The following is a 10,405-nucleotide window of genomic DNA, read 5'->3' on the forward strand; positions in this document are numbered from 1 at the left end:
CAACAGGACCTAAAAATCTTGCTGTGTCCCCACTGGCTTGGCATTGAGGGTGGGAAAGATGCTGGCCACGCACGGAGAATGATTATAGAATGTGTGAGAGTCAGGGTGAGAACCTTAAGGAAGAGCTTCACTGAGCATACGGGAGGCGGAGCTGGGCCTGAACAGTGGCAGTTAAAGCATCTGGTGGACCCGGGATAAATACGCTGAGTCCCCAAGACAGAGAGTGAGAACACTTATTACTGTAAGTGTAACACAGACAGGTTTACTTTCATCCATTTGTGTTAAGGAATTTCCTCCAAGGATTTACTTTCAGTGCTTGGTTTGGCAGGACATATACTAAAATTGGAACTATACAGAGAAGATTAGCATGGCCCGTGTGCAAGGATGACAAGTAAATTTGTGCCATATTTTACATTTTCAAAGAAATTAACTCAAAATTGATCAAATGCCTAAACATATGAGCTAAAACTATAGAACTCTTAAGAAAAAATAAAGGAGAAAAGCTTTATGACATTGGATTTACAGTGATTTCCTGGGCATGACACCAAAAGCATGGACAACAATGACAAAAAGAAAGGGAAAAGTTGGACTTCATCAAAATTTAAAACTTTTAATTTGGGGCACAGTAAAAAGCGTGAAAAGGCAGCCCGCAGAATGGGACAAAATAGTTGCAAATCATATATCTGATTACGATTGGTATCCAGATTGTGAAAAGCACTCCTACAACTCAACAACAACAAAAAACAACCTGATTAAAAAATGGGCAAAAGACTTGAATAGACATTTCTCCAGAGAAGATATACAGGTGTCCAGTAAACACATGAAAAGATGCTTAGCATCACTAAGCATTAGAGCAATACAAATCAAGACCACAATGAGATACCACTTCACATCCCTTAGGATGGCTATTATAAAAAAAAAAAGGGTGGGGGAAACAAAATAACAAGTGCTGGTGAGGATATGGAAATATTGGACCCTTGTGCATTGTTGATGGGAATGTAAAAATGATGCAGAAGCTGTGGAAAATAGTATAGTGATTCCTCAAAAAATTAAATATATAATTATCATATGATCCAGCAATTTCACTTCTGGAAATGTACCCAAAAGACATGAAAGCAGGAGTTCAAAAAGATAGTTGTATACCCATATTCACAGTAGCATTATTCACAATTGCTAAAAGGTGGAAGCAGCCCAAGTGTCCATCCAGAGACGAATGGATAACAGAATTTGGTATATCCACCTAGCGGAGTATTATTCAGCCTTAAGGAGGTAGGGAATTCTGACACATAACTACAACACGGATGAACCCTGGGCATTATGCTAAGTGAAATAAACAAGTTACAAAAAGACAAATACTGCATGATTCCACTTACATAAAGTTCCTAAAGTAGATTCACTGAGATGGAAAGTGGAATGGGGGTTTCCAGGGCTCGGGCTGGAAAGAATGGGGAAGTAGTTTTTAATGGGTACAGAGTTTTAGGTTGGGAAGTGAAAAGACTTGGAGATGCATTGTGGTAATGTCTGCACAACAGTGCGAATGTACCTAATGCCACAGAACCAAACACTTTAAAAAGGTTGAAATGGTAAAATTTTATGACAAAATGTTATGCATATGTACCACGATATAAAAAAATTTAAAATCAGGAATAGCCATTAAAAAGAAAAGATTTGTGTTCACAGATATTTCATCTCACTCAAACGTTCAAAACCATCTTTTTTTTTTTTCTTTTGGCTGCGTTGGGTCTTCATTGTTGCGCACGGGCTTTCTCTAGTTGCGGCGAGCGGGGGCTGCTCTTCGTTTCGGTGCACAGGCTTCTTTTTTAATTTAATTTTATTATTATTTTTTAAACATATTTATTGGTGTATAATTGCTTTACAATGGTGTGTTAGTTTCAGACGTAGAGAATGGACTTGAGGACACGGGGAGGGGGGAAGGGTAAGCTGGGACAAAATGAGAGAGTGGCATGGACTTATATATACCACCAAATGTAAAACAGCTAGCTAGTGGGAGTCAGGTGCGCAGGCTTCTCATTGCGGTGGCTTCTCTTGTTGCGGAGCACGGGCTCTTAGGCGCGCGGGCTTCAGTAGTTGCGGCGCGCGGGCTCAGAAGTTGTGGTGCACAGGCTTAGTTGCTCCGCGGCGTGTGGGATCTTCCCGGACCAGGATTGAACCCGAGTCCCCTGCATTGGCAGGCGGATTCTTAAACCCTGCTCCACCAGGGACGCCCCCCAAACCTTCTTAGTGCTTCCTCTCTCTTACTTTTCTTCGTGACAGAATTCTCTTTCTCTTCACCCACTGTCTCCTTTTTCCTAAATGCAAGGAAAAGAACTGTCTTCCCTCCTTCCCCGAGGCGTAACATCTTACTCCTTCATCCAGTTCCCTCACACAGTGGCCAGGCTCTGAACCCTGGTTGCTTGTCCATAAACGTGAGGCCCTGTCACCGTCAGCTTCTTAACTCCCTTAGTAAAGCCCAGCTCCGAGCTCCATCCGCCTGAGGAGAATCTCCTCCCCCAGCGCGCTCTCCACGCCGGCCACCACCCTGTGCTCTCTGCTCCACATCTCCAAGCGTGCCCTCTTCTCAAAATGCTTCTCCACCACACCTCCACTCCCTGTCCTGAGCACCCCTGAGACGGTTTCCTCAGGCCTACTCCTCTGAAACCTGCTTACAGCAAATGGTAGCATGGCGTCCACGGGCCTCCTAAAAGGCCAGGTGCTCACTCGATACCAGATCCTGCGCGTGAGAACTGCCCCTCGGCGGCCCCCGTGGCTCACGCTCTACCCTGAAGCTCCCTCTCTCTGCCTTGCCCTGCCGTGTGTATGAGCTCATTCAGAAAAGAGAAGAAAACGAAGGAGCTGCTATAAACAAGCATCCTGTGAATTTCACAAACTGAATCAGTTGTAAGTAATTTGCGAATCTTACAGTTGTGGAAACTTACAAGCCAGGCCTTGGTGCCCAGCTGTCAGAAGGACTCCCTGAGTCTCGGTAAGTGCAGGCGCAGGGCTGGCCCCGGGGCGCCTGGGGCTTCCTCCGCGCGGGCGAGAGAGCACGCGGGGGCCCCTTTCTGTGGCCTCGGGCCTCAGCCGGGGGCCTTCTGCGGTCAGGGAGCTTGCATTTCATGTTACACTGACGCCCAGCCATGGTTTATAGAAGAAAGGGAATCCCGCCTGCTCTGGTGGAACAGAATAAGGCTGGGGAGAAAGCGGGTCGCCGCAGTAACCTGAGTGGATCCGTAGCGGAGGACACAGACGCTGGGAAATGAGGTTTGAGCCTCACACTTTTCAGAACGCAGTTAGAGCTATTTGATCACCCTCTGTTTTCTGTCAGGCAGCTTCATCTCGTCTTCTTTCCTGGACCTTGATCCATCTGATCGGTCCTCCATACCGCCAACCCCTCACACTCTGAAAGAGGCTTAGTGCGTGTACAAGAGTGTGCGTACGTGTGCACGTGTGTGTGTGTGTGTGTCCCCTCTTTTCACCTCTCCCCCTCCTTCTTTCCTTCATTCCCTTGGAACCTGTTACTCCCCTACAGGTCCTCTCTCCTTCAGGAAAACGTGGTCTTCTCGGTGGCCCCAAAACACAGCCTTCCTGGAATCTGCTGAATGGTTTATTTGGGGAGAAAATGTCTAAATTCGAGATTGGCTGAAATTTAGATGAAGTTTATCAGTGCATGTGCAGCTTCTGCCGGCTGAATTTCGAGTCTGTGTGCAGCATATTGTCTAGGATTAATGTTTTTCACCCTATTATTAAAAATCTTTAAAGCCTGGTTTTCATCTGTATAAAAATGTGGCTGCTTATCTCAGAAACGTTTGTAATCTGTATGTCCCCAAGCCTCACCAGCTTTGAGTGTGAATAAGGGCACAGTACCTGTTATGGCTCGTCAGTGCACACGGCCGTCACCAGCTCCCGGCCCCCGCGCTTGCCGCGGTGCCGTTTTACTCCATCTCATTCTCTCCCGATGCCCGCTGTCCGCAGGGCTGCCAGCCTCTGCTGCATGTGTGCGCCTGGGCCCCTGCCAAGGGCCCATCACCCTGCTGGTCCGGCCCCAGAGCTCCCAGTTCACGCAGGTCTCCGCTCAGCTGAGCTGTGCAGGCAAGAGCAATCGCCCCTGGTGTCCTGCTGGCCTACTTGCTGGGCCGGGGAGTCCCTGGAGCCCCAGAGCGGCACCCCGGGTGTCTACACACACACTTTCTTCTTTGCCCATCACTTTGTACGCAGAACAGCGACTCCACCGCCTTAGACCCTGGGCTCAATCCGGCTCGTCACAGCGGACCCCTGTTTCATTAATGTGTGAGTTAATGGAGCTCTCTCACGGCCCCCAGAGGTCCCCTTTGTGCTTCAATTCCTGTTTTCCCTGGTGTGACAACCAGCCTGTTTGTGCCTGTGACGCAGTGCTGGACGCGATCTCAGTTCCACGCAGGGAGAGGCCTGGTCAGTGCAGTGAGATGTCGCCTGCCCCAGCTGCCCTGGCTTTTCAGGGGCAGCGACCCTCCTACTGACCTTTAACATCTGTCCTTCTTCTGTAGTCTTCATGGTTGAGTTTCAATCCCTATCCCTCTTATTTTAGAAAGAAACTTTGGCCCTGGTCTTTTAGACCCAGTTACCGTTAGAATGTGCTAAAATGTTAAGGGATATGCGATCTGCCACCCAGGGCTGGAGGCTAGAGGGGTCAGGAAGAGCAAAGCTGTGGATGCCTCCACCCCCAGCCCCGCCCGGCCCGGTGGTTCCTGGCACTCCTGCCTCAAGGGCTCTTGGCAGATTGGGGGTGGCCTGAAATAGGCAATATCCATGGCCCTCCATCAAGCCCATAGCTCGACTTTGATATGAGGCATGTCACGTGGCTGGTCCGATCCTGCACGGGGAATACCGGAACTGAGACTAGGCTACTAGGCATCCACCTCCAGCATTCTCTCCGTTTTGTGTTTTTGTTTCCCCGCAACTCTCATTACTCAAAGTGTTACGCCGATGGTTTCACGGGTGCATACGTATCTCACAATTTATCCGAGTGCTTTGTTTAAATATGGGCAGTTTAGGTGTCAATTATACCTTCATTAAGCTGTCTTAAAATAATTCATATGTTATGGGACATTTTTTTTTTTTTTTTGCGGTACGCGGGCCTCTCAACGCTGTGGCCTCTCCCGTTGCGGAGCGCAGGCTCCGGACGCGCAGGCTCAGCGGCCACGGCTCACGGGCCCAGCCGCTCCGCGGCACGTGGGATCCTCCCGGACCGGGGCACGAACCCGCGTCCCCTGCATCGGCAGGCGGACTCTCAACCACTGCGCCACCAGGGAAGCCCATATGGGACATTTTAATCCGAAATATTTATTACATATCAAAAGTCATCCTCTCACCAATAAAGCATCCTAGAATCTGTACATAGGACTTAGAAATTATTTGTATTCGGTTGTTGTATGATTTTTCACTTCAGACATGTGACCTCAGCTTTCTTGTTAGTCATTTACACATCAAAGGTCAGACGAGCAACACAGAGACCTGTGAGCGCTAGGTAACAGTTGCACACACACAGATGTACCTGGAAGTCCTGGTTCTACCCCACTGCCCCACCCTGCTGTTACTGGCGTGGAGAGGGCTGGATTAAACTTTTCAAAGGACTGATGTTTGGCCTGGTTCTGGTCTTATTTGCTCTGATGATCTCTGTCTTCAGACGCCTCTGCTTCTTTCCTCGGTCCTTTGCCTTTTTCCCGACACGCAGCACCCAGCTCTCCTGCCCGTGATGTTCGGTGGTCACCACCCCAAGAATCTTCCTCAGTGACAGCAAACCTCATGACCCTGTGGACAGAGACCAGACTGAGCCCGACATCGCCCCGTGACACACTTCTGAATCGAGCCCCCTGTGTCTGTAACACCCCAGCACACTGCCATTCTCCCAGTGAGAACAAGTACACCACACGCTCCACGTGTGTTCAGTAACTGGGAAGATTCCCCCAGCCGTTCCCGCTCAGCTGCCAGATCAGCCCTGCTGGAGTGAACCAGCATCTGGGCGCTTTAGGCGCAGGAGGTGTGCTGGGAAGGTACGGTTCCCCAGAATCTGGACACAGAGGGCACTCTTCACTTGCTCCTTGGTGCTTTTGCTGCGGCACTGGGCCCTTGAGGGCGAGGCTCTGGAAAAGTGGTCTCCAGCCTTGTTAACCACGATAGTAGTGTTCACTGGCACAGCTCTGTCCTTTGGAAGTATCCAGGGCCCCGGGCAATTCCCACTGGATCATGGGAACGCTGTCCCCATCCCTTCCTCTCTAGACAGCTTTTCAGATTGCACGTGAGAGAGCTGAAGCTACTCATTCTAATTTATTTTCAAGAAAAAGTGAAACCTTTATTATTAAAAATCACATTTACTGTTACAAGTTACTTTCAACAGCAGAAGAGCTGAAGTTGCAAACTGACCCAAGCCGCTTCGGTATTTTCGCAACCAGGTTCTTAATGGAAGACGCCCGTGGGCCCCAGTAGTTAGAGCTGGGTGGAGGGTACAGGGTGCCTTTCCTGTCTCCCCACTCCACGGGTATCTTGTGGATGAAGTAAACGTCAGACCAAATCCTGCGCCTGAGACGAGCCTGTGTCAGGGAACGGGCACACAGGGACACACAGAGACAATCACTTACCTGTGATTGGAGACTTCCCGGAGCGCCCCCTCCTGGTGGTGAGGGCTCTGCCGCCCGTCATCGTGGGCGTTCTGCTGGCCTCTCGTGACATGTTCCCTCAGGAAAGGTCAGTACTGTTCTAGCAGCAGCATTCAGCTAACCTTTGAGTCCCACCAGATGTTAGATCCCTCCACCTGCAGCTCCCAGAACTGGAAAGAATTGCTGGGGTCTTTTACCTTCTTCATATCACCGTGCAGAACCCCAAATCTTCTAACCAGTTCATCCTTCTTGAATTCCCCTCATTTCACCACTGAGATGTCATATCTGTACCCATTATTCTGATGACAAACCCTCCAGTGTGACCGGCAATCAAGGCAGTTGAAGAATCTATAGCGGCCACCTGCGGAGCATGAGCTTTTGATGCTTCCTTCACGTGTTAAACGCTTCTGAAGTGTGTCATTGATCAGGGTGTTCAGACGCTGACTACCTACCCCAAGGATGTAGATTAAAACTGCCTAACGACTCAACATCACGCTCTCTACGCTAAAGGCCGTTAAGGTGAATTCCAGATAACATAACACCAGCATCACTGTGTCACAAGAATGCGTCTGCGACCCAGGCCTGAGGAAGGAGCAGCACAGCTCCTGGGTTCCCAGGGAGGTTTGTAGCTGAGCTGAACGTAGGCCAGCATCGTTCTAAACAAGCGTGTTGGTCTAGCTCTTCACCCCCCACCTTCCGTCTCGCCCTCGTCGCATCTCCTGACGCGCCAGGACACACATACACTCACGTTCCCTACATTTCGTGTCCTACTGGAGGTGGCAGACAGCGCAGGCTGACCTGATATTCCCTTAGGAAAACCTGCCAAATCGAGTCTAACTCTTAAAGCCACCTGCAGATAGCTAACTCCCAGAGTCCCCTGTATACGACCAGAAGCAGGATGTTCTAGCCAGTGTAAGTTTCTGACCAGGACAGCTCTGAATCCACACTTTGGCGCTGTGTGTGTGTGTGTGTGTGTGTGTGTGCGCTCGCGCGCGCGCTCCCATATTAAGGGGCAGTTGCAGCCCTGGTCACACTGTGTGAATGACCTTCCTGGGACCGGAGACTTCCCGGGAGAGCGCCACTCCGGATTGTGACAGTACATCTCACTAGTAGTTGACATTAACACCATACCCTGTTGTTCTCTCCAGCCAGCTGCCTCCCCTTCACTCTTAAAAGTGGGAGCAAAGGACCCGCTTTGCTGACACTGAGAAGCAGGCCAGACACCCAGGAGCAGATGAGCAATGACCCAGCAGAAGGCAGCCTGGACTCTTGCCATGCAGCAGGTACAAGGAGAGCCCCGCTGTGACCCTCCCCCTCCCTTAGGACTGTCTCTGCCTTCCCTGATAATCCCTCTTCACCTGAGCAGGGGCTTCGTGGACAGTGGCCAGAAGAACGGTCCGTGGTCGGGAGAGATACGGGGACTCTCGATGTTGGAATAGTCCCCAGCCGCACAGAGGCAGCGGTGCATGAGTTTTCTAGAACACGCCCATGGCTTTTCTCTCTTGCACTTATTTCTCCTCTGTTTGAGCGTTTATTTGACCAATATACTTGCTCGTTATCGCTCTTTTTGTAAGTCAGATCAGGCATCTTCTTGATTGAGCAGACAGTGAGGTGTCTGGTTCTGGTGCTGAAGGGACCAACCGGAGTCATGAGAGGATGTACGGTATGTGAACCTGTTGCACCAGTTGAGGCTCCTGGAGAGAGAGATGCCAGTAAAGAGCCGGGAAGTGAGCCCTGCAGCCTCTGGGATACGGGCAGTGGAGATGGCCCGACAGTGGCTGGGAGGAGAGGAAGGCCGGGCACGTGGTGGCCCGGAGGCCGAGAGGAGGAAACATTTCGAGGAGAAAGCAAGCAACGGTGACAAAGGCCCCAGGAAGTTAATGGTGGACTTGGCAGTGTGGATTCCAGGTGGACCCTGGGGAGAGCTGTTCCGCGCGGGGACAGGAGGAAGGCCTGAGGTCCCGGGGCAGGACGGGTGGAGGGGGACGGGAGGCAGCAAGCGTGGGAAGCTCTTACAGTGGGTTTTGTTTTATAGAACAAGGAAGTAGGATGATAAGCTGGCAGGGGAGGTAGGGATCAAAAGGCTTTGTTTATTTTGTGTATTTTTTTTTTTTTAAAACGTGGGGCAGGGCAGATTGATTGAACCCTATCAGTAGCAAATGTGATCATCCTACAGCCAGGTGGAGACTTTCTCCTATCTGTAGAAGTCTCCAAAGCAAAATCAGTACCTTTTCAGCCTTATCGTAGGAAAAAGGCTGCTTATCCTTCCAGTCGAGAGACCTTAAAGCAAAAACAATGCCAGGAAGCTGTAGATAGACAGACAGACAGACAGACACACACACACACACACACACACACACACACACACACACACGTGCAAATTCAATTCCAATGTCAAATTCAGTTCCAGTGGGGAAACCAATAACAGCATCTTTACATTTTTGGGTAGCCACTTGCCCTATGTGGCTACTGTAATTTAAATTTGTCAAAATTCAGTGAAATTAAAAACTCAGTTCCTCAGTCAAACCACCACATTTCAAGTGCTCAGTAGCCATATGTGGTGAGTGGCTACTTAGGGAAGAGCATAGAAGTGGACTTTTTCCACAGTCACATTCTGTTGGATAGGCTGCTGCGAATCCTAAGGGAAAGAATATTCTTAAAGAAAGATTGGCCTAGAAGAAGAGGAAATATTTGTTGGAGAAGGGAGCAAAGCAAACTGAGAAGGGATTTATCAATCCTGAATAAAATGTAAGAAAAACATAATGAAAGCAAGGCCATGCATTTGAAGAATTAGGAGACATGAAATCATAGGTTGCTCGTGAGAACTGAAGAGGTGAGCACCAAATTGACAGCTACTAACAGGAGTTTATCGTAAGAGAAAGAAATCGAACACAAAAAATCAGTAAAAATATAGTAAAGGCAGCTCCAACAATTATATTTCAGTTTTTTATTTGTAATTCAATTTTTTTGCAACTCAGAACAGGATTCCCTTGAAACTGAGATTGTTTAATAATTCACAGAGGAGCTTTCTGTCCCCCCACCCCATGGTGTCCTTGAACGCTGGGCTTCTTAGCACATTCAGGTGTGACTTCTGAGGCTTAGAGAGGCTAGTTTCCTAAAAGATGGGAGGACATGTGGAAGGTGGACCTTTGAGTCCTGGCTCAGTGCTCTCTCTGGGATCTCGGTGGGCAGGGGCCCTGACTAGAGTCTGGGCACCCAGAGACTTGGTTCTGAGCAGAGAGAAGGGGTCCATGCCAGTCCCGTTTTGGAGCAGAATCAGGGCAGGGCTAGGGGAGCCACTGTGCAGCCTGGAGCAGCCTGGCTCAAGGTCCAGGGACCAAAACATGGTATCTGATCATGATTGCTATTAGCACCATTTCAGCTACATTTGGGGTCAAATAGGATTTCCTGGGCTTCCCCCTAGTAATTCCCATAATTTTAAGACTACTATTTTCATGGAGAAATATTTTGTGTTTTAAACAACTGACTTGAAATAAACTTCTGGATCTCAACTTTTATATGTTAACATTCCTAGTTAGGAATACAGCATTAGCATTTTTCAAAGACTTAAGCAAATTCTGAACTACTTACTTGATAGGGATAGCGCTGGGGTTGAGGCTAAGAATAGTGTTCCATCTTTTGAAAAATCTGCTTTCCTTGAATGAAATCATGTAAAACTGTTATTCATAAGTCTTTTTCTCCCTACAGTCTAAATGGTAAATGAAAATAAGATTTTAATAACTCCTTAATATTGGTTTCCAAAGGATTCTCTT

At 48.9% G+C, this 10,405-nt stretch overlaps 1 non-coding gene across 1 annotated transcript; it reads left to right on the forward strand.

The window, feature by feature from the left end:
• The first annotated feature begins 312 nt into the window (after positions 1-312).
• On the forward strand, positions 313-419 carry LOC112064650 (U6 spliceosomal RNA). Its single transcript, XR_002891584.1, has one exon. It is a non-coding gene; the product is annotated as a U6 spliceosomal RNA (small nuclear RNA).
• Positions 420-10,405: the final 9,986 nt, after the last annotated feature.

This window comes from Physeter macrocephalus, chromosome 10, assembly GCF_002837175.3.
Source record: "Physeter macrocephalus isolate SW-GA chromosome 10, ASM283717v5, whole genome shotgun sequence".
Lineage (NCBI taxonomy): Eukaryota > Metazoa > Chordata > Mammalia > Artiodactyla > Physeteridae > Physeter > Physeter macrocephalus.